The 25,537-nt window shown below is 45.1% G+C and overlaps 1 protein-coding gene across 2 annotated transcripts in view; it reads left to right on the top strand.

Annotated features, from left to right (window-relative positions):
- Positions 1–25,537, top strand: part of LOC138577695 (zinc finger protein 180-like) — a 93,239-nt gene that overhangs the window by 1,323 nt on the left and 66,379 nt on the right. Inside the window, exon 1 of one of the 2 annotated variants that reach the window (XM_069649650.1) lies at positions 6,239–6,256. The exons of the other annotated variant lie outside the window; for it this stretch is intronic. The gene's annotated coding sequence lies outside the window, so the exon portion shown is untranslated. Of the gene's footprint in view, positions 1–6,238; positions 6,257–25,537 lie in introns of those variants that run through there. 2 annotated transcript variants of the gene reach the window in all.

Below are 25,537 nucleotides of genomic sequence, written 5' to 3'. Positions count from 1 at the left end.
GGTCAAGCTATTCTAAGACGGATCTTTTAACATCAAAATAATGCAAATATCTCTTCCCCGGGAGAGTTAGGCTCTGGAAAGAAGGCTGGCAGCACTATTCTTGAGACCAATGAAACTTGGAAGGGACTTTAGGGACAACGGCCAGATCACCCCACAGGACAGGACCTTCCTCGCAGATCTTCAAAAAATACGAATACGAAAGAGCTTCAATCGCCTAGCAGACGTGAAGACCACCAAGAACGTGGTCTTCAGAGTCAGATATTTCAGCTCATTGGCACCCAATGATTCAAATGGGGGTTTCTCCAACATGCTAGAACTAAGGGCAGGTCCCAAGGGGGATCACCAGTAGGAGCCATAGACTGAGACACCTCGATGCTCTTGCCACCAATCCTTCACTTCCAGGAGGGGGGAACCACTGCTCTCTAAATGCAGAATGGCAGCTCACTGTGCTCTCTAGGAAGGCACTGCTAGACCCTTCAAGGTCGACAGGGATCCCAAACTCAAGGGCTGGCAGATTATTCTTGCCCCACCACGTCACAAGTTGGCGGACCTCCGGGTGTTCTGGAGCGCTTCTGCCACGTGTACCAATAGCCTTAGCTTCTGCAATCCCCTCCTCTCAATTTTCATACCCCTATCATAGTGGATGGTCTGAGAACTGCCCCACCACCTACTGCAGGGGGGAGGATGCCTGGGTATTACCCATGGCGGTTTCGACTGTAGTTCGGTCAACCCTTGGGACCAGTCCCTCCGTGGCCAGAAGGGATCCACCAATATAGCAGTGACCAGGCTCGCCTTTATCTTCCTGACCACCTGTGGTTGTACAAGAGCAGGAGGGAAGGCATATACCAGGGACTTGGGCCATTCCATCAAGAGGGCATCCACCCTCCAAGGTCCCTGAGATGGGAACCGGGAACAGAACCTGGGCAATGCAAGGGGAAGCAAGCTGGTCTATCCAAGGTACCCCCAATCGCCTGCAGATTTTCTTTAACACTGACTGTCAAGGGAACAACTCCTGCTGAGTTTGTCTGAGTGTAGAAGGGCTTCCACCCAGTGGACAATTGTCAATGCAAGATTCCCCAGTGTCCGGGATCCCGTACCGCCCTAATGATTTATATAGCAAATAGCTGAGGTACTGTCCTTTCTCATTACTTCTGTACAATTGTGCAGTAGTTGTTGGAAGACCACATGCTTTCCCAATGGCTGCCTGCTCCTTCCAGTTGGAGGAGTGTTTCCTTTTCTCCCAGGACCACTGTTCCTGGTGATCCTGCCCCAGGAGCGTTGTACCGTAGACCGGATTGCTGGCATCTGTGGTAAGTATGTTCCTGGAGTCTGGGCACAGGTTCATCCTGTTCCTGAGGGTGAGACAGTTTCATCAAGGACAGGTTTTCCTAAGCGAATCTGTGATCAAGATCAAGACATCGTATTCCTCTCATTCTGGGTGCCAGAAAGAAACCTGATGTTGCAGTAATGTTGTCAAATGCAGTCTTGCCCACAGGACCATACATTCACACGTGGTAATGTGTCTCCTTAGAGTCAAGAGAACCCATGCAGTCTTTGTTGAGAATGTTGAGCAACAACAGCCTCAGTCTCTAAGCTTTGTCTAGAGGTAGACAGACCTTCCCCTTCTTAGTGCAGAACTACGCACCAATGAATTTCAGTTATTGTGACGGGATCATTTGGGACTTGGGGATGGTTATCGGCAACCCCCAATTGACGAGTGCTTTGCAGACTTTGTGCTGGTGTTACAGGACCTTCTTCCTATCTCTGGCCCTGACTAGCCAATCATCCAAGGAAAAGTAGACTTGTATTCAATCCTGATGTAGGGATGTCAATAGGGGACCCAGCAGATTGGTAATAACCCTGGGGCTGATTTTAGACAAACGTGAGGACCCTGAACTGTGAGGACCTAGAACTGGTAGTGGAGTGAGTCTACCGCAAACCTCAGGAAACACTGGTTGGACACAGGGATGGGGATCTGATAGTAGGCATCTTGTAGGTCGGTCGCCACCAGCCAGTCTAATTCCAGGATCCCCGGGATAAGCGTCTGCAATTTCTCCAGGTTTAATCCGGTTTAGGGTGATTTGATCGAAAACATTGGTCTTTTTCTGACAGGTTGATTTTGCCACGTATATATGTGGGGGGAAACCCCCTGCAGCCCTCCCTCTTATCAGCCAACCCCCCAACCCGGATGCCCTGGTTGACCACTGTAATACCATGATAAGCAATGTTATAGACCTCCTGGGACCTCACAAAGCCCGGAAAACAAAAAATGCCTGAGACATCCGAACCAAAAAAACAGTTGCTGAAGCTGCAGGGCATAAAGACCCAGCCTCAGCCAACAAAGCCCTTCACTCAAGATCTCTCTCCATTACAAACACACTATTCATTCAACCAAAGCAGCTGCTTACGACGACCATCACCAAGGCGTCCTCTAGCTCACAGGAACTGTTTACCATCCTCCGTGAGCTAGAGACTCCCATTGCCCCCACAAGACCGTCCTAAAAGGCAATGCATGGTGCAACATTGTCCAAGACACCTTCACAGGCAAAATCTCTCAGCTGCAAGCCAAGATTCAAGCTAAACTGTCACACACACCAGCTGCCACCCCTCTCTTTCCAACATGCGAATAACCGAGCGACATCCCCCTCTTTCAGTTACAACTCACCTGCGTTTCCACCCTCGCTGACACCATCAAAGGCCTCGAACCCTCACGCTGTCAAGGGGACATCTGCCCCGCCTCTGTGGTAAAAGAATGTGTTGAACCACTTCTCCCACTCATCTCTTCCATCATCAATGCCACCTGCACCGTCCCATCCTCCCTCAAGGAATCTTGGATTTCCCCACTCCTGAAAAAGCCTTCCCTCGACCATGCCATCTTGACTAACTGCTGACCGATAACCACTGTACCCTTCCTCTTTGAAAAACATTGATAGGGTAGCTTACCTCCAAATCCCCAAATTCCTTGAATCCCACCATATCCAGGGCACGCGTCAGTCAGGCTTCCTCCCCAAACATGGGACCGAAACAACGCTTCTAGACCTCAAGAATCAGCTGGACAATGCTATTGATCAGGGCAATCTCTCCCTCCTCCTGCTGCTCGACCTCTCTGCGGCCTTCGACCTCGTCAACCACCCAACACTCTGCCACTATCTGACATCTTCGGCCTACTTCTCGCCTAACGCTGCTAAATGGGTAGCCTTTTTTCTGGTGAATAGAATGTCACGCGTATTCACAGGGGATGCTGCTGCTCATCTCGCGCCAATATACTGCTGTGTATTCCAAGGTTCTTGCATCTCCCCCACACTGTACAATGTTTACACCAAGCAGCTGTTTGACCATCTCGACTAACTAGGCATTTTGTACACCAATTATGCTGACGACCCACTAATTCTCATCCCACTTTCCAGGGACCACCTCCAGGACACTCACAAAGTGAACACAATCTACAAAACTATCCAAACCTGGCTGGCTTCACACAGCCTCTGACTCAACGATGAAAAAACAGAGCTGCTCATCGTTGGCCCACCTTCCCGCCTGTCTAAACTCAGCCATACCTACAAAGACTGTACCATCGACGGCCACACCATCCCAGTCGCTACTTCTGTAAAAAAAACTTTGGCCGTGTACCTAGACTCCTCTTTAAGTATGTCACGAAAGGGTCAATCACATTGCTTTGACTTCTGGCTACGCTACCAAGCTTATTAACGCTAGCAAGCCCTTCTTGTCAACCAAGAATCGGTTTGAGGTAGCCTGTGCTGTTATTGGATCAAAACCTGACTACTGTAACTCTCTACTCTTTGGCACATCTGAAAAAAATGTGTATAAGTTACAAGTAATACAAAACAACGGCCTCCGGGCTGCTCTCGGCGTGGGGAAATTTGACCACATCTCGGAAGCCAGGAAATCTGTCCACTTGGCTCCCGGTTAAGGACCGAATCACGTTCAAGATCCTGTCCATCGCCCACTGATGCCTTTCGAATGAGGCCCCAGCCTACCTCACTCAGAAAATCAAGAAACACTCCCCAGCAAGGCCCATAAGAATGGCCCACAAGCACCAACTCCTCACTCTGATATTCAAGCGTGAAAGGGCCAGGGGTGCCAGCTTCCCTGTCTGGGCTGCCGTCTTCTGGAGCGAACTCCCACCCCTGTTACATAACAAGCCATCCTACAACATCTTCAGAAAAAAGCTTGAAGCCCACCTATTCAATTAATGTGCCCCCTTTTCACCTATTCCCCCGGTTTTCTGCAACTGTCGCATCCATGTAACAAGCGCTTAGATGCCCAGGGGCTTTACGCGCTTATGTACATGTTTAAATAAAATAAAATAAAATAAATACCAAATATAAAATATATATAGCGTTGTAATATATGGTATCCCCTTGATTTTGAGGGTTGACCTTTAACAAAACACTGCTTGAACTATCCCTTGTATTGGGACAGTGAGTACATCATTTGTCTGCACTGTGACTCCTTCTGTAAGCTCTGCCATCCCTTTTTCTGGGGATACCAAATATAGTAGTTGATATAGTGTTGTACTATTTAGTATCCCTTTGGTTTTGGGGGTTAACATTTTACAAAACACAATTTGAACTATCGCTTGTATTGGGGATTGGAGTACATCATAGGTCTACACTGACTCCTTCTGGAAGTCATTCCATCCTTTTCTTTCAGGGGGATACCAATTATAACTGCTGATATAGCGTTGTAATATTTGGTATCCCCTTGATTTCAATGGTTAACATTAAGCAAAGCACTGCTTGAACTATCCCTTGTATCGAGGCAGTGAGAACATTATTTGTGTATACTATGACTCCTCCTTTAAGTAATCATATCCTTTTTTTCTGGGGATACCAAATATAGCTGATTTAGTGTTGTAATATTTGGCATCCCCTTAAATTTTTGAGGGTTAGCATTTAACAAAATACTGCGAACTATCCCTTGTATTGGGGCAGTGAGTACATCATTTGTCTGCATTATGACTCCTTCTGTAAGTTCCCCCATACTTTTTTCTGGGGATACCAAATGTAGTAGTTGATATAGTGTTCTAATGTTTGGTATCTCCTTGATTTTGAGGGGTAGCATTTAACAAAGCCCTGCTTGAGCTATCCCTGGTATCTGGGTGATGAGTACATTATTTGTCTACACTATGACTACTTCTGTAAATTACCCCATCCTTTTTTCCTGGGGATACCAAATATAATAGCTGGTTTAATGTTGTAATATTTGGTATCCCCTTGATTTTGGTGGTTAACATTTAACAAAACACTGCTTGGACTATTCCTAGTATTGGGGACGGGAGTGCATCATAGGTCTACACTGTGACTCCTCCTGGAAGCCATCCCATCCTTTTTTTCTGGGGATACCAAATATAATAGCTGGTTTAGTGTTGTAATATTTGGTATCCCCTTGATTTTGAGGCCTATTTTGTAATATATATGACTTGAATTGACACTGAATTAAGAAGGCGAGTAGAGTATGTGTCTTTGTTATATTGTCCTTGGAGTCCTCCCATCCATTTTTGTTGGGGATACCAACTATAACAGCTAATATACTGATGTAATATTTGGTATCCCATTGATTTTGAGGGCTTCCCTTTAACAAAACACCCCTTTTGCATGCCTTATATTTGGTATGGTAAAAAAGGCAAATACGAGATTTATGAAGTATTTCACAAACAAATATATGAGCCTGCCACAGCATTCCACACTGCAGCGTGTTTATAAAATGTGTCTCTTGTTTGATGAAGTCTTGTAAACACACTGCAGTGAGAAATGCTTCATAAGGCTCGATTGCATTAATATGAAAGCTTGTATATACACGCATTGGGAGGCTCATTTGGAAGGAAGTCGGTGCTCAAAGTAATTTTTACAATTTGAGCCTGCCAATGCATGTATATACAAGCTTTTATATTAACGCAACAGAGCCGGTTTCTAAATAGAGTTTACTAGAGCAGGCTCAGAACTCTCCTACTTTGGTCTGCGATCTACAAAGACAGGGGATACCGCAACGGTATGGGATACCAAATATTACATGACACTGGAACAGGAAGCCACGTCTTTACCCACGAGCCTCTCGCTACAACACAGTCTTATTTTCTGTTGTCCTATCTGCTGCTAAGGGAGAAGGGAGCTGCGACCCTACAATTCTTTCATATCTCAAAGCTCTGCGCGACAAAACAACACCATTCTACTAGCTTTACATTGTTATTTCAATTTTATCTCCGCTGGGAAATAGTTAAGTGGGATTTCCTAAGCAGGTATGTGATGATCGGCTGCCAAAGGGAAGCAAACAGCGGTTTTGTTTCACAAAGCCCAATTTATTTGGACAAAAGCCAGTATCTTGTGTTCTAATACGTGGAAGTTGGCCGTTAAAGTGCTAGTACTGTCCCTCTAAATGTTTTGCTCGCCAGCTATGCTTGACAGTTCGTTGCGCTCGTTCTGTTAAAATATGTGGACATTTTGTTCAAAATCTGTATTAATTCCATATTACCACAGTGAACTTGTGTAGGGCTACTTTAAATAGTTTGGAAGTAAATAACGAAGAACATACTTGAATTTATTTTTGGGATTCCTTATAACGTCAAGTGTACCAGAACGTGTGTTTTTTTTTTTTTCTTCTTCTAGAAAGAACATACTGTTAATGTTTGGATTCATTACAGGTATTCTAAATTACTCCTAGTCCTACTCTTTCTCGTCTCAGTACTTAACTTTGAGATGCCTCCCTCTGGAACCCATCTCAAGCGTTTTCTTTGTTGGCTCCACCCCTCCTCTGGAGGTACAACCTCCTCCTTTTCCATGAGGCCTTGGTTAATATCAAACATTGTCCTGGGGCCCTTCCCCATCTAGGGAGGCAGAGAAGGGACGTTCGTACTGGGACAAGGAAGAGTAGAACTAGGAGTAATGAAGATTGTAGTAAGTAACCCAAACATTACCTCCACGTCCCTCTTCCTCATCCAAGTACTTGCCTTTGAGATATACCAAGGCCATGGGCAAAGGGCCAATAATCACAAGAACCACTCTAGACACAAATAGGTTGCTCAGTCACCCATCACCCATTTATTGTGCAGACATAACCAAGTGTAAATCCCCTTCAACAAGTCTCAAATTGCAATATTCCCGCCACAAAGAAAGTTATCCGGCGACCCTCCATGTTCAACTGGTAGCGACAAATGTATTGGGAGTATCTCAGGTGGCTACCCTACAGATATCTTGCATTGATGCACCCTGTGCATTAGCCCAAGAAGTGGCCACCCCTCTGGTGGATCTCCCGTGGATGGTACCCCTTGGACACTGCTCGGCTTGTAGGCCAGTCCTTATCCACCTACTAATCATAGCTGTGGAAGCCTTCTGCCCGCATCTCCCTGTCCCAAAGGTCCCTACCAAGTTATTCATCTGAATGGATCTGGTGCGGTCAAGATATTCTAAGACTGATCTTTTAACCTCAAGACACTGCAAATGTGTCTTCCTCAGGAGAGTTAGGGTCTGGAAAGAAGGCTGGCAGCACTATTTCCTGAGACCAATGAAACTTGAAAGGGACTTTAGGGACAACGGCCGGATCTGCCCACAGGACAGGAGCTTCCTTGCAGATCTTCAAAAAAGGGGGTGGGGGTGTATACGAAAGGTCTTCAAATCGCCCCCAATCGCCTAGCAGACGTGATGACCACCAAGAACGTGGTCTTCAGAGTCAGAATTATCAGCTCAATGGCACCCAGTGATTCAAAAAGGGGTTTCTCCAACATGCTTAAACTAAGGGCAGGTCCCAAGGGGGATCACCAGTAGGAGCTCCTGAACGCTCTTGCCACTAATCCTAGACTTTCCGGAGGGGAAAACCACTGTTCTCTAAATGCCAGAATGGCAGCCCACTGTGCTTTCAAGGAAGGCACTGCTGGACCCTTCAAGGTTGAAAGGGATCCCAAACTCAAGGGCTGGCAGATTATTCTTGCCACACCACGTCACAAAATTAGCCTAATGATGGTCATTTGCCCTAGGTTTGGAGGACCTCCAGGCGTTCTGGAACACTTCTGCCACCTGTACCTAAAGTCCTAGCTTCTGCAACCCCTCCTCTCAGTTGTCATATACCTATCATAGTGGATGGTCTTATAAGTGACCCGCCACCTACTGCAGGGGGAGGGATACCTGGGTATTACTCATGGTGGTTCCAACTGTAGTTCGATCAGCCCTGGGACCAGCCCCTCCGTGGCCAGAAGCGAACCACCAATATAGCAGTGACACGGCTCGCCCTTATCTTCCCGATCACCTGTGGTAGTATAAGAACAGGAGGGAACGCATATACCAGGGACTTAGTCCATTCCATCAAGAGGGAATGCACCCCCACAGTCCCAGAGATGGAAACCGGGAACAGAACCTGGACAATGCAAGGGTAAGCAAACCGGTCTATCCAAGGTACCCCAATCGCCTGCAGATTTCCTTTAACACTGACTGTCAAGGGGACACCTGCTTCTGAGTTTGGCTGAGTGTAGAAGTGCTTCCACTCAGTGGACAATTGTCAATGCAAGATTCTCCAGCGTCCGGGATCTCGTACCACCCTAATGATTTATGTAGCACATAGCCACGGTACTGTCCGTTCTCATTACTACTGTACAATTGTTGTTGGAAGACCACCAATGCTTTCCCAGTGGCTTCCAGCTTCTTCCAGATGGAGAAGTGTTTCCTTTTCTCCCGGGACCACTGTTCTTGGTGATTCTGCCCCAGAAGAGTTGCCCCGCTGCCAGGTTGCTGGCATCTGTGGTAAGTATGTTCCTGGAGACTGGTCACAGGTTCATCCTGTTCCTAAGGTGCGAGAGAGTTTCACCAAGGAAGGGTTTTCCTAAGCGAGTCTGTGATTGGGATCAAGGCATCATCCTATTCCAGGTGCCAGAAGGAAACCTAATGTTTTCAGTAATGCCAGATGCACTCTTGCACTCTTGCCCAAGGGACAATGCATACACTGAGTCGAGAGATCCTTTGCCGTCACCTTGTCTTCGTTGAGAATGTAGGGCAACAGCCTCAGTCTGTTAAGCTTCGTCTAGTGGTAGACAGACCTTCGCTGCCTTAGTGCAGAACCGCATACTTTTTTGCAAAGTTTGGTGAGGATTCGTCCAGGGGGAGCAAAGTTATAAGCCGCCCAAAAAGTGCTTTTCCTATGAGATGAGCAACTTAATCATAACTACATGGCTGCTGTCAAAAAAGAAGTCCAATGAATTCTCCTTCAACCAAATGTTTTCGATCAAATTACCCTAAACCGGATTAAACCTGGAGAAATTGCAGAAGCTCATCCCGGGGATCCTGAAAGGAGGCTAGCTGGTGTCGACCGACCTACAGGATGCCTACTATCACATCCCCATCCTCCGGTCCAACGTGGTAGACTCGCTCCACTACCAATTCAGAGTCCTCATGTTTGTCAGCCCCCAGGGCTATTACCAAACTGCTGGCTCTCCTAGTGACATCCGTGCATCAGGATGGAATACAAGTCTACTCTTTACCTGGATGATTGGCTAGTCAGGGTCAGAGATAGGAAGAAGGTCCTGTAACACTAGCACAAAGTCTGCAAAGCACTCGTCAATTGGGGTTGGTGATAAACATCCCCAAGTCAAAAATGATCCCATCACAATAACTGAAATACATTGGTGCGCAGTTCTGCACTAAGGCGGCGAAGGTCTGTCTACCCATGCTTCAGAATGCTTACATGCAAGCAAAAATCTGCCCTTGGTGGAGAGCCACCAGGGAGAGAGGCAGTTCTAGGTTTTTCCTTGCAAGGCCTCTGAAGGGACATTGGCACATAGGAGATCCAGTATACTTATGACTGCACTCGTCCTACTAGGCTTCTCACTTGGTAAATCAGGCTACCTAGAAACAAGAGAAAGAATAAAGGGTCAAAGAGGTACGAGAGGTACATTATATCCCGTGTGTGTTCCCAAAGCCAGTCTGTTATAGATCACCCTCAGCAATCTGAATGTGCCCGCATCCTAGCACCATGTTGTTTGCACCAGTTCTCATTCACAGTTTGGTTGTGGCTGTTTTCTTTTCCTGACCTGATGGTACATCTCATAATGGAAAACGAATCTACCTTAAACGCATGTTGGAAAGTATGACTGGAAAGATGGAGGCATAGCAACATGTAATAAACAGGTGGAGTGTTAGTACTTTGTGATCAAATCAAGGCTTGAAGCGATAAAGACTTTGTGTAGTATAGTTCCTGCCTGAGAGTTTCCTTCTTTCCTGAGTGTGTACATATAAGTGTTAGAGACATTAACATTTGTTTGTTTATAAATTGGACCCTGTCCACCATGAAAATAAGAAGCACTTTTGAGTGTAAAAAATATTTTAAGCCACTTGACGAATGAGCACCACAATGGTAAGGGGCTGTGGAGCAGAGAGGGGTCGGCGAGCAAAGAGGGCATTGGGCATTCACAGAAACTCAGGATGGCATTAACTCCTACACTGACACCTGTTTACCCTCCACAATTAGTGCCAAGAAACAAATAAACCTGTTATGCACACTTAATAGGGCTTATATCAATGTGGACAAAACACTCCATTTACTATTCAATATACAGACGAGAGCTTGCTGCACACACGTTGCATGTATTTAAATAAAAGTCAATCAGTTGGAAACTGAATCAAAAGGTGCTCTCCCCAAAAATGCAGATTGACTGCATAGAAATATTTCAAACATGGCCGCCCCCTGTCATTCAGCGGGTTGACCTACCTGGAACATGGATCACCTTGCATTTTGTAGAAATAGATAGTCGCAAATTTTCTTCGCATTTCCACTGAAAACTTTGTACCTTTTTTAAGTAGCGGCTCTTGTCAACCCACGAGTGTTAGTCTTGGCCAAATAACAATACCTTGGTTGACAATAATGCTAGAGGAACCTCATTAAGTGGCTTAAAGGAGTATTCTGATGACAACCGTACGTCCCAACTGGACAAAGGAGAGTGCCCTACGGTCTGCCTGTTTTTTAATTCCCTACAATTACCTACCAGCTAATGCCACAATACCACTGCACGTGACTCCTGATATTCCCAGGTTGCGGCCATTAGCTCTCAAGGTTGAATCTGAGAGATCTGGAAGGAAGCCACCCCTCAACAAAATTAGGCAATCAAAAGGATGATAGTTGCTAGCGTATGACCCCCTGGTACGACAGCACATGTAAAGTGTCCAACTTAAATCTTGGAGTTGCTCCACCCAGTGTTTGCATACAAGTTTACCAAAAAAGGCTCTGTGCCATCGGCTTCAAAATGGAATGTGCTTAAGAAAGGACTGCAGAGGTGATCCCCATTAACCTCTGGATGCATAAACATTCCCTGGCTGTTTGCCATAGTTTTGTTAGCAGGTGAACCACACAGGGAATGATCTTGTTAATGCGATCATGGGGTAAGAGCACCTTCCCCCTCGAACATTATGATGTATTCACCAAAGAATTACACATCTCTTGAAGGCTATGAGAGACGTGTTTTCATTGTCAAAGGCCATTGTATGTTTCTCCATGAATATAACGGCTGATGTTAATTGTGGTGCTTCATAATCTTTTAATGAGGACTGGACAGTGAAGCAGTCTAAGCACCTTTTTCTTTTGTTAACATTTATGGGAGCATGAGATCTTTGTACTCCTTTTGGTTCACTCGATCTGACCGGCGGATCTCTTCTGAAGCCAAAATAGAAGCCACATACAACGGAATAGAGTTTGACTCCAGAACTGAATAAAACCGTTGTTATTGGTTTACACATGATTTTGGAGAAGGCTTCTCAAGGTCCCTTCATCCCTTCTGAATTGGCTGAATTGTAACCATCATATTCTATATTGATCACAAATCTCTTTGATCAGATGGACTTGGTGTGCCAGTAGAATCTTGGTTGCCCCTAATATGATCCAGAATCTCAGAGATAGCGGCCTGTAAAAACATTCCATAACGTCCTCTGCTGCTTTATCTTTGGAGTCCTAAACTACTCCCAAACATAACCTGATTGCCTTGCATAGGGGTTTAGCAAAAAAGTGCTAATAAGGCTGCTCTGACCCCCTGGTCCACAATCTTCATCAGAAATCTCTGTTGAACTGGTGCCTGAGGAATACATTGTGTAGCTTCTTGCTCATTAACCACCAAGAACCAATCGCACATGGCTCTCCTCTTGCAAGAGCAGTGCTTGGGACTGACAGACTTCTTCTCTTGTGACCACAGCCCATGCTCTTGAATGGCACATACAAACACATTGTTGTACTGAAGCCAGGCCCAGCAAACATCAATGTTTGCAAACCGCTGAAGCAGTACTTTGCAGAGTTGTTGCAGTGCCCCCCTTCATGCAATCTCTCATGGCCCCTAGCGCAGGCCCAAAAGGCCCATGTTTGGTGTGCTTAGTTCGATTGGCGGTCCCAAGGAGTTGCCAGCAAACCAAACGTGCAAACTGTGATAGCAAAATGGTCACGTTGTAACTGTTATTCCCACTCTTGTAGAATGTATGTTTTTGTGAGATTAACTGTAACAATTTTTTTTAGACTTAATCGTTACTGATTTAAATGAAACATAACAGGTCACAATATTCAAGAACCACATACCGTCCAATATGTAGTCATATAAAATACAGACAGTAATAAGTCAACGTCTGATCTGTGCCCACTCCCCCCAACAATACCTCTCCTCTTTCAGTGCGCGCTACAAACTCAAAAAAATAGAAAGCGAAAAAGTCAGAAATACATGGGACATAAGCATGTGTGATAAAACAGTCTTGAATGAGTCTGCTCGTGTGTTATACATATGTTACATGCTATGCATTAAACTAAATATAATGATCGAACAGATCCCATATTTGCTTGCTTGTGGGGCAGTGGTTCGCTGTTGAAAACTGCTCCTTTCTAGTGTGCATCATTTTGATAAAAAGGTTGCCCATTGATGTTTTGTAGGAGGTTTCAAGTACTCCCACCCCAAACAGATGATCTTCGTAGCTGCAAATAGCATGAGATGGACACGTTTTCTGGCCATTGTGTCTTCATGCCACTCTGCGTCAGCGCCAAATAGCATAGACATCAGTGACTGCGAAATCGAAGTGCCCAAAAAACAGCGAATGCTCCTGTGGATAGTGGACCAGAACGAGGTCAATTCAGGGCACGTCAAGAACATGTGGCCCATCGTGCCGGGACGGCTGAATTTCCGTCAGCAGGAGGTGGAAGGTGGCAACTTCATTATGTGCAAACATGATGGAGTAAAATATTCCTGTTGCAAAAGCTTGTACGGTATCTCCCTATTACGTATATTGAGCAACACCTCCTTAATCCCGAGAAGCAACCATACATGTCTTCCGCATCAAGTACAATATTTCGGTCATCAGCCCAGCAGTTTGCTAATGTTGTGTTTCTGTTGAAATTATTCGGAAATCGTAGTTCATAAAATATTTTGATTTGAGGGTATGGCTTAAGATGGCAGACTAATTCTGCTTCGCAGGCCGACGGTTCATACTCACGGACTTGGCTGTAGGGTGTGTGTGCAAATGGTTGATTGTAAGGCCACGTATTTCAGCCAATTCACGCACACAAATCGTAAAAGGTGTTTAGCGTCAGCGAAACACCAGGGGTTCAGAGTCTTTCAACAGATCCATGATCTATATGTGTTGCCATTCCATAGTTTGTCTGCCATTCCATAGTTTGTCTATGTGGTGTATATTCCAGGCCATATGATAGTAGCGCTCTAATACTAATCCATGGTGCTGTGAGGCGCACATCGTCTCGCGTCAGCGAATGCATCCTATGCCATTGGACGAGGGTGGGCCCTATGATTGTATTCTTCCTAACAACCCAGATTAGATGGTGGAAAGGCCAGGATCTCTTGCAGAGTGTATAGTTGTAGTATGTTCAGCTCAAAGGACCGCCAACTTGAGGTGTCCTCCGTGTTTAGCCAGTGTTTAGCCCAGCATACTTGAGCAGACCGGTAATAGAGCCTCCATTTAGGGAGTGCAAGGGCCTCGTCGGTTTACCTCGCTTGTAGAATAGATTTATCAAGGCAAGCCTTTTTTTTCGCCTTTGGAATCTTGTTAATTGTCTATAGAAGTCAGTAAACATTAGTGTTGAAGGAGATGTAGGAATCATAGAGGCTAAATACGTGGGTTGGAGCATGGGGTTCCTTTTTAGAAGCATTTATTCTACCAGCGATTGATAGGGGTAGAGAGTTCCATTTGGCTATGTCCAATTTAATATAAGAATCCCCAGATATTTAATATATTGATTGTGGAATTTGACTGGTGCAACACACGCCCCCAGGATCCCACGGAATATCTGCATGCATGGGCATGACTTCTGACTAATCCCAATTAACACTATCACCGGCTATGGGACCATACTCCTGTAGTAAAACCTGGATGTGTGGAAGAGAGCTAGAATAATGACAGAGTTGCAATAAAAGTTTTGTCTGCTTAAAGCGAAACCCAGTGCCCCGCATCGCCTCTGTGTATGCCCGACCAGTGGGTGTCTTCCCTTAGTGTTTGGGCCAACAGTTCGATAGCAAGAGCATACAACAAAAGCTTTAAAGGAGCAGGAAGAGGAATTGTACTATCCCACAGAAAATCTTTTGACTTATCACCCAGAATATCCATGCTCTAATCTTCTTTTCTTTTTTAAACACTTTATTTATTTTAAACACAAATCAGACAAGAAAACAATATTCATAACATCAGAGGTTAACATTCGGATTACGCAATATATACAGTATCAATTTATGATATTAATGTATTTGCAATACTTATCTTTTTCTACTGTACAAGTCCTTTATTTTACAGCAACAATCCAACTGTATAACACCACCAGACGGCACATCGCTGACAAAGGCCAACAAACAACATAACAGAATTTCTTGGCAAACCTTCCTCCTATCATGTCACATCCATCTATACGCTTGATAATGCCAATATTATCCATACAGCTCCTTGAACAGTCCCCAAATCTTAGAGTAATATTCCTATTGCTTCTGTTTTTTAAGCATGACTTTCTCATAACCAGACAAAATTCGCAAGTCCAACAGCCATCCTTCCACTTCTGTTTTTTCCTTGACTTCCATACCCTTAGAATTTGCTTTGCCGTCACCACAAGCACTCTGTTGATCCACTCAGCACATTCTTGAGCTACTACGCCTCTTTCTTTGTTTGACAATAGAATTGTTGAGTAAGATTATCTTGGCAGTGCACCCCCCAGCATTAAATCCAATCTACTTAAAACATATAGTTCTAATCTTTACTTCCCTATTTGACGAAAACTGTTTCATCCTGGAAAAGTGCTCTAGTTTTTATAAAAGCCTGTCCACCCATAATTAGTCAGTCATCAGAAACTTTCCAGGTTTTATCAATGTACAAAATGTTACCATTTAAAGGTCCCACATAGGATGTCCTCCAAAGCGACAACTCACAAAGTCTTTATAGAGTTCTTTGAATAATTTATTTTCATTTTGTCTTCTTTATTGAAACATACACCATGCTTTTGAGCATCCAACTGAAAACACAACCTTTCAGTGGTATATAGCAAAGGGAAATGGGTCAGATGTGGAGATTAATGTAGCTTCAGTTTATGACCCTAATTACAAATACAGTGTGGCAAGGTTTCTCATGGAAATGATTGATTACAACATGCCTCTTCACACATTGTGGCAGGTGAATTCAATCTTCTGTTGTCCATTAATAGAGATGAAGGAATGTAATCTCAAAAGATGGCAGAACATATTGAAACGTTTTAGACACACTGTTAGAAATGTAACAGAAGCTCCTCAGTTATTGGATGAGTGGGCAACAAGGAACCTGAAATATTGTACCTATACCTGTTATTCATGAGAAATGTAAACCACCATCTAAAGTAAACTATTTCCAGTGTAACAATGAATTAGTCCACTTGACGAAAAAAATGTAACATAAGCCTAAAACTTGATGTAACGGGAGAAACACATTTAGATTGGATAAGCCTGTGCTATGAAATTAGTTGATGAAATCTAGATCATTCTTTATTATTAGAAGAAAGATTATGTCAGATAATAAAATAATAAAGCCTCATCACTCTAAGAAATGCATAAGAGAAAATAACAAAATTATGTAGAAGGACCAACAGAAATAAAAAAGCAGACATGTCGGAGTTGGAAGAAATGTGAAAGAAACTTGCATGAGAGCAAGGTAACTGAACAGACATGAAAAAGAAAAGTTTGACAAACAATTGAGACAGTTATGTTAGAATCACACTATTCCTTTCTAAAAGGATATTCAGAAGAAAAGAGACTTTGAGGAATTGAGTGTGGGATATTTATGTTCGCCACCTAATGAAACTGTTTGGTGACTGTACTACTGCAGTCATATGCTGTGACACAGTCTTATCTGCGTGTGAGTGGACCACCATCCGTACTTTTCCTGATGCCTTCTAGGCTTGTCGAAGTTGGGATTTTAGTGCAACCTATGGGGTTAACGCTAAGAAGAGCTAATACAAGGGTATTATTCCTTGTGCCCATGCCATCTGATTAAAGAATCAAAGACTAAACCAGCACCATGTAAGCTCTATATTTGGGAAGGTCTCATTTTCAAAAAAGCTTGAGTTAATTTTGATGACTGATCTACGTTTTATTGCTCAAATTGGAGAGGTGATGAACAGTGCTTTCTTTAGATTGTGCTATATTCAGCAGATGCTACCATTATGTGTGGAATTGACCTCAATCACACTTGTGGTCAAACAGGAAAGGAAGAGGACTACAGAAAGTGAGAGGGGTGTGTGCAAAGAGCCGAGGCACTTGAAGAAAAAGTATCTGAAGAGTGAGCACATTTATTATCCTACAAGACTCTATGTAAGTGGAGAAGCGATGACCCATGCTTGCAGTAACAAGGACAGATGTTGGATGTCTGACATAGAACCCATAGTAGTAGTGAGAAAAGCTTCAGAGAAGTGCAAAACACAAGGAAGAGAGAAAATGTGTTGGACACTGTAGCCCTATAGGAACCACCTGAAGACTGCTCAAGCTAGAGCAGTGGTAAAACCTATGTGAAGACCTACTCTCGAACCTGGATTCTAATACTCCCTATGTCCTGATGCTCCTCTATCTTTCTTCTGCTTTTGACCGTGTCAACCAATCCATCCTCATAAACCGTCTTCATGATACCCTAAGCATCACGGAACAGGCACTGGTGTGGCTGACCTCCTTCCTCTCAAACAGACCTTTCCAAGTGCAAATGGGTCCTTTTCTCTCCTCCACCTCACTCTGTACCTGTGGCATTCCTAAGGGCTCTACCTTTCAACATGGCTCTTCAACATCTACCTGGCCTTTCTGGCCCACCTAATCTCCACTTCCTCCCCTCATTTCCAGTGTTACGCAGACAACACGCAGCTCTCTTTCAAGTTGCCTTCCCCTACCTCCTCCTCCTCCCTCTATTGACTGCTATTCAGGCACGGTGCTCTGCCAGTGATCTCTGCCTGAATGCCAGTAAGACGGAGATCCTTCTCATCGGGACACCTGTTCCTTGTTACCCCCCCCTTCTCTGGCCCGTCTTCCCCGAGTCCTCTCCCCTCACCCACTTGTAAGGCAAAAAACATTGGGATCATCTTTGACTCCTCTCTCTCTTTCTCCTCGCATCATGGACCTTTCCAAGAAGTCCAATTTCCAGTTGCATCTCCTCACGGGCATTCTACCTTTCCTCATAGAAGCTCAACATCTCCAGAGCCCTGGTTCTCTGTAGACTCGGCTACTGCAACAGCCTCTTCCTGAACTTGCCTCTTTCCTCCCTTCGCCCCATTCAACTAATACAGAATAGGACTGTAAGACTTATCCTTGGACTCAAGCCAAGGGACCGCATCTCTCCAGCCCTATAATCTCTCCACTGGCTCCCGGTGACCGCAAGGATCAAATTCAAGACCCTTTGCATCATCCACAAGGCTGTCTGGAGCGTGGGACCTCTTTACATCCAGCTTTCTCTTCTAAATACCTCCTGGCCAGAGTCCTTCTGTCTTTTGGCTCCAACTCTCTGCAGATCAAACGATTCTCTGAGCAGAGGTAGATCCCTTTCCTCAGGCGGCTCCTCCCTCTGGAACGCCTCCCTCCCACCTAAGACTTGAGCCGGGTCTTCTAAATTTCTGAAAACCTCTTAATTCTCCTCTCCCTTTCCTCACCCCGTCCTGTTCTAACTCTCCATCTGCCACTGCAACTGGGGCCTGGTCCTTTCAGAGTCAAACAGGGGCCAGACCACCCCCTACCAGTCCCTCCAGCATCCCTTCTCGGCACTTGCACTCAGGCCCCCTTTATCGGACTAGCCCAACTGGTCCTCCTTAACCACAGCACTCTTCCTCCCCTTCCCCCTCTCCCCTGGCACTTGCCACCTTAACTTGCCCGGCACCCCACCCCTTGGGGGCACCCCACTCCTGCACTTCTCCCACACCTCGCCCCCTTCCACTTACCACCTTTTCATGCAGTTGCACGGTAGGATTTTCAGAAGGCCAATATAAACTATTTTTGTTTTACTTTTTGATTCCTATTTCCCAGCCTACCCCAATCTTGTCTTGTGGTGCCTGTAAACACCTGTGTATAGGCGCTGTACAAATGTCCAATAATAATAAATAAATCCCTGTGAGAGAACCAGGTGTAACTAAGGCTAGCTGAGACACAGAGAGGAATAGAAGGTGGCAGACACCAAACAAGCTGGGGAGAGATAACCGATGGAGAGGCCCTATGACCAGGAAAGGGACTGAAGGAAATGCACTGGTTAGGAAAAGGGGGCAATAGATTGTGTGAACAACATTATGTAACAAGGAGAGCTGCTGCCTCATGATATCCAAAGTTTCAAGAGTCATTAACCAAACTGAATGCAACAAAAAATGTGGCATGCTAGAGCTTGAAGTCCATAGTCCATAAAGACATTGAGACCCTGGATATGGGTGCAGAAGTAAGACTCGGACACAATGGTAGCATGATTTTAGATATAGACATTTATTAATACTAAATGGCTGGAAAATGCCTCTCTAGCCCTAAGGCTCAAAGGAAACTAATGATGTTGTCAGGAAGTCTGAAACTAAGAGGTCTGTCCCTCTGTTACCAACACTAACAAACTAATATGTTAATCACCCATCCTTATTGTTCTTGGCCTGTAAGAATGTCATGTTAAGGATTTTACAGGGGCATCACACTCCAGACGAGGACCCTTGATACTGGCCCGGGATGCAGCGCACAATCAAAACGCTTTTAGATTTATGAATTTGGATTCAACTTTGAGAAGGCAGCCAACCTGTCTCGCACCCGCCCACCCCGTGTCGCAATGGACCATGAACCAGGCCGGTGTGTAATAATGAAATATTTATTTATTTAAATTTTGAATACAAATCAAACACATTCAATATAGGGCAGCAATCACCAGTGTGGTGATGATTACAGAGGACAATGATAGAATACACTTAGTTTCACCTTCTAGCACAGTCGAAACAATGCACAATTGAAAGAAAGCAACATTTTTTGCAGTAGTGCTTTTAAATGGCACCACAGTTAAGCATTCCCCCTGCAACACCCCCTCAAGACCCTGTTAACCAAGTGTTGGGTGGGTGGAGAGGTGTAGCAAGAAGTCAGGTATACTATGCAAGAATCTTGGCTCTTTTTCAATTTCTCTTCTACTTGTTTTAATTCAGTCTGGATTTGGTTTAAGAGCCCAGACCGGTTTTGTGCAAGGGTTCTATGCTCCATGTTTTTCCTCCATAACTCCCATGTGGAGATATAGGTAAGCTGTGATTCTGACCATTTTACTCTGTTCCTCTTTACTTTTCGGAGTCGTATACAACTCGCTCAAAGCTTGATGTAATAGGCCACTGTCTTGGCACACATCCACGTTCATTGTGGTGACCTATTGCATTATTTCTCCTAGCCAGGCCTCCTCATCTTGCTGTGCCCATTCCCCTCGGACAAATAGTTTGTGCAGAAGGTGCTGCCTAGCCATATTTATCTCCACTGTGGTCATTATGAAGAGTGTTCTTCCTTTATTAAATTATTTATACAAGGGTAACCTGTATTGTGTTGCTTTTTGTCTAGTTCAGGGTAGATTTTACTTTTATTTTTACACACAGGCCTGATACTTCGGGTCTATGTTTTGAAAAGGTGCTTTTACAGTATAACACAGCTTTCTAACCACAAAATTATCACTACCTCTACGGTTAGCCTGCTGTTAAGCTATCACAGGTGGAAACACTTTTCTCAATCCCGGCAACAAAGGATTTTAAAGGGGCGTCACACTCCAGACCAGGACCCTTATTACTGGCCCTGGATGCAGCGCACAATCAAAAACGCTTTTAGATTTATGAATTTGGATTCAACTTTGAGAAGGCAGCCAACCTGTCTCACACCCCACTTAACGTACACCCCGTGTCACAATGGACCATGAACCAGGCCGGTGTGTAATAATGAAATATTCATTTTAATTTTGAATACAAATCAAACGCATTCAATATATGGCAGCAATCACCAGTGTGGTGATAATTACACAGGAAAATTATAGAATATACTTTTACCCTTCTAGCACAGGAGACACAATGCACAATTGAAAGAAAGCAAAATTGCTTTTGGGGTAGTGCTTTTAAATGGCACCACAGTTAAGCATTCCCTTCTCAGACCCCTCTTAACCAGATTTTGTGTGGGTGGAGAGTAGTAGTATACTATGACTACTAGGAGTAATCCGGTATACTATGCAAAAATCGGATTGAAAATCCAACCTACCACCCCTGAATGGGAGGCAAAGCTCCTTTGAAAAATGAGCAAAATGGCACTCGGAATTACTAAATGTTGATTTTACATGTGCGGTTGAATGAATAAGGCAAGAATGAGTGGGACTGTACTAAAGAAGCACAAAAACGGACAAGCTAAAAGGCAATGTGCTCAACAATGGGCATACAGTTTAAAAATTGACTTTGGGAAGGAAAAACAGTGCAGCAAAATCACACTTGGCAGGATTGCAATTGCTATGTTACACAGGTTTAAAATAGCAAAACGGCTTGGAAATGGAGCTAAACAGACAAAATCGCAATGCGGTTTTATTACTAAGGGACAAAGGCACATCGCAGGTATGATATGAAAGTGAAAGTGAAAGGATAACTCTGGATGGATGCACAGTATGGAATTCTTAAAGGGAAAGGAAACAAGTTTTTTAAACGGGAATCATTTCACGGGACAACTCAAGTTTTGTTAGTAAAGTGATTTCTTTTACTGAAACTATATTTTAGTGACTAGATTTGTTTAAGAAAGACACAGTATGTGAGGAGGTTACTTGCAATGGCAACCTATCCACACCGCATTCAGCTCTGTATGGGAATTAATTAAATTATTCAAAATAGTACTAGGGACTTGTACAACGGACTGAAATGATTAGGAAAGAATGGTGCTAACACAGATTTTCCTAAGGACAGGATACACAGAGGATTCTGACAATTTAAGAATTTACGAAGGTATTTATGGGATTTCTTATAGGGTTTCTTGTAGGGTTTGACAAATGGCAAGGTAACAGAGCAAAGGATGCAGCTGTTTGGTTACTGGGGAAGGGTGATGCTTACAACAAGCACTTGAATGGGGTAGTTTGGACAGCGAACCAGGTTTCTGGACAACGAGGCAAGATCTGGTCACTGCGCAGTGGCAGGCTTTCCTGGAGGGGACAGCTGGATCTAGTCTGGTCACTGAGACCGTGACGTGCATCAGGTGGGCAAAACAGATAGCGGGGCAAAAGCCTGTCTGGTCGCCGGATAATCCCAAAAAGGGTTCCACAGCCTTTCTCCCTGAATTATTGGGATTTTTGTAGGATTAAATTCTGGATAAGAGGTTCAGCCTGGATCTGCTGTCAGCTACCACTGGCCTGGCACTGGAATCTGGAATCTTGCAGGGTGAATGTGGATTGTCTGGATCCCTGGATGTTGATTTATGAATGCTGGATTTTCTTCAATCTTGGATTTTTAAATGTCTTGACTCCCCCTAAACTTCCTCCTTATAAAGGCCGGTTGACATCGGAGGATTTTTACGATGTGGGCAGAACTAAGCTAGACCCACCTCCAAGAATCGGATAGGTCAGCCTGTGGATGTCGCCACCTCCCTGCCAGCAGATTGGACTGAAGGCAGTGACTCATTTTAGTGTGCGTGTTTTTTACAATGTGCTTTGTTCTACCACAGTTACTTTTGCCAAAATCAGTTATGGCGCAATACACTTATATTTAAAAATGCCATCATCAGGAAAATCAGATAGGCAGACTCCATATTTTGCAGGGAACATTTCTGTCCAAACACCAAGTTCGTGCGATAGGACTTTGTTTTCTTGGCTTTCTTTTGTGATTTCTATGAAAAAGACTTAAACATCCTACAAATCGATATACATGAGCCTAACAGCATCGGGCATATTTGCATTTAAGTTTTATAACTGTAGCATGTGCGCTTCCACCAGAAATTACACTTTAATGCCGTTCACGTCCCCCAAATGCTAGGATAATCCACAACGTCATATTTTCATGGCGCACAAATTACATTCAAGCTGTCAAAATATTACCTTACTTCTTCTTTAGATTACTGAAATAAATACTTTCATATCAAAAAGTCCTTTAAATCAAATGGATGGCATCTGTCATTGGAGGGCGATGTTTAAAATTTCCCCAGTCATCCTACTCCCACTGTGTCGGCTCTGGGCAGCAGGGCTACCATAGCAACCTTTCATTCTGGCAGATGCAGCTGAAGAGAGGTGTCACCAGGAATTCACACTTGCATGTGACAAGGCCAGTTCCCCATATCTATTGTTTTTGGCTGGAGAGATGCCAGAAAGTCTGATGAGGTCACCACATCCTGCACCTTGGGCACCTTCATGTGCCCAGGGGCTGGTCCACTTGGGAAAGGTAATTCTGTTCCCAGGGGAGGCAGGGCCCTTTGAAGCCAGTGCCTGCCAAACCTGTTCTGCTGGTCAAGCAACCGCGGGAGCCATCTTTTTCAAAATGGCAGAGAGCCATCTTTGACAAAATGGCCCCCGGTCTTCTTTTATCGCCATGTATTTGTGGAAAGGTCCTCCTAGAGATTTTCTCTGTGCGTCAAACCAGGTTTGGTCTCATTATTCATTTTGCCTTTGGCTCCAGAGTGTCTAGGGTAGGCAGGAAGTGAGGGAGGTGCTCAACTCCTCCCTGTGCTTAGTCTCATAGGAGACCCAAATGCACTCTGTGGTGATTGGCTGGCTGACTGTCTGGCAAGGACAGCCACCTTGCTGGGTGAGTGACAGCTAGGCTGCAATGAATGGGAGAGAACTGAATAAAAGGCGAGTCTTTTGGGTTGGAAGGCAGTCGACCACTGGACAAAGGAACTGAAGAAGAGCTTGAAGAGTACGCCTGCTGCAACTCCTAGACTGTTGGTTTGCCCGGTGAAGCCCTGCTGCTGTGCCAAAATGGCAAGTTCGCATCGACAGAGAAGCCCCTGCAAGGACGACTTCTCTCTTTGAGTTGGTGGGACCAATCAACTCAAAAGTAAGCCACCTGGACATCCATCTCAGAGCTGGTTGAATTTCCACAGAGTTGCTGCTGGAAACCGTATAGCCAGGGAGAAAAACACCAGATTGGATGTGTTGCTTTTTAGCTGGCCTAGAGCTTTTGGAAGATCCTCTGGACTCCCAAGAAGCAGGACTGACCAATCCTGAGCCCCCTCAACAGAGTGCGGGACCCAAGAAGCAAGGAAAGCCCACCTCAACAGCCAGGAATCACATTGTTGTTATTTGCGGTAGCCGCGAGAAGCTGAAACGCAAAATAGCCACTGAAAGTGAAGTATGCCAGTTGCAAGTTTTGACCGTCCAAGTGCAGTGCAGGAGTCCCCCCGACGTCCTCCCTCTTGTCCCCACAACTGAGGCCCAGGAACAGTGAGATCTGCACAGGAACAGAAGTCATCAGCTGCATCTTTTCCTCATTTCTAAGGTACTGTAAAACAAATCTAAGAGAATTGTTACCTTTTACTGTAGAAGTGCTTGTAACTTCTGCAACTCACAAGTCTAATCAGCTTGTGGCCCTACATTTGATTCTTCTTTTTATCAAAGACTCCTAAGAACTTGTGCAAAGACTTTTCCATTTACTTACTAGAAGTGCTTCATCATATCCAAGACTTTTTGCCTATGGCTTTGGCTTAGCCTATTGAATTGTATGAGAAATGTGTGATCTCTTGTGTTCTAATAACCTTTGCCCATGTCACGAAGGCCAAATGCCAAGGCGCAGGAGCGACGCAGTACCAACCACCCCCACTTTGGTTGCGGACCCCGCAAGTCAGAGCTTACACGGGTTTCCTGGACCGGAGCAGGGAAGGAGGGTTAGGGTCTTGATGGTAGGTAGGGGGAAGTTGGGTAAACCGGATTGAGGGTAAGGTAGAGGTTATGGGTAGGAATGGGGAATTCTTAGGGTAGACTGATGCTGCGCACTTTAGTTCAGGTGTCCTCAGCCCTTACTTTGCTAGTCTTACATAAGCACCAATTTGCACATAAGAACGCCCTTACTACCCTAAGTCAACAGACCAGTACCAAGAATTAGCATGCAAACTTAGCTCTGGTCTTCTGAGTCCTGTCCGCGAAGGGCGGTCGCGCCCTTGAGCATGTCTGAAGTCTTGTCTTCAAGATGCAGGCTAAAAGAAAACTCTCTCTCTCTCTCTCTCTCTCTCTCTCTCTCTCTCTCTCTCTCTCACACACACACACTCTCTTTCTCTCTTTCTCTCTTTCTCTCTTTCTCTCCCCCCCCTCTCTTCCTTAGGGCCTAGATTGTTCTATGCAAGATGCTGCACAGCGGTCTTCCTGCAAATTTTGCCGTAGTAACTTTTCACGAGCAGTCTTCCTGCAGACCCTCGTGATCTATCGTATTTCCAAGATCGTAACGAGATTTCTTCGGTACAGTGTTTTCGCCTCGCGGGCCTCCAGTGGTGTCAAGGAGGCGGAAACACCTCTATGATAATGCGCCCCTGCACGGGTTAATATTCCCCAAAGAATGTACGACTGGCGCGTAGGGCGCCAAAGTTATGCCTTAGCAAGGAGAGGTACTTATCTCGTGTAGGCGAGGGGCCGGGCTGCTGCTCGGGTGGGGCTGGGCCCCTCGCGTATGATTCTCCTGGAGCTCCGGTCCACACGTCCTCTCGGCATGGAGTCTCAAGCGCAAGCCCCGTGCTTGGGGCTCTGCGCATGCGCGATGGGGCTGCCGTGCCCTTCCTGGTCCCTGATTGGCCCTGGCATGCTGGGGATTGTAGTCCTTAGACGCCGGCTGCTGGGTAATGCAGTTTTTAGCTTCTGTTTGCTGCACATGGGGCAAAGCAGCCTTCTGTATGGTTGCAAGCTTCCCTGAAAAGTTGACTTCCCCACAACAGTACCCACAACAGCACCCACAACCCTCCTGTGCCCTGCCTGTCCATGTTTCTGTCTGCCTGTAGTCCTGACAGTACTCCCCCCTCCCTCAGAAGGTAGCTATCCCAGGTTTGCTAGGGTAATTCCTGTGAAAAGCACACAGCAATCTGGGGGCATGTATATGCTGAGAGGGTTCCCATGTGCGTTCTTCCGGGCCGGACCCCACCCAGTCAATGAGATAA

The sequence above is a fragment of the Ambystoma mexicanum genome, chromosome 1p, assembly GCF_040938575.1.
Source record: "Ambystoma mexicanum isolate Mex_15411 chromosome 1p, UKY_AmexF1_1, whole genome shotgun sequence".
Classification (NCBI taxonomy): domain Eukaryota; kingdom Metazoa; phylum Chordata; class Amphibia; order Caudata; family Ambystomatidae; genus Ambystoma; species Ambystoma mexicanum.
The sequence above is the reverse complement of the archived record's forward strand: the minus strand, read 5'-3'. Positions and strand labels throughout refer to the sequence as shown.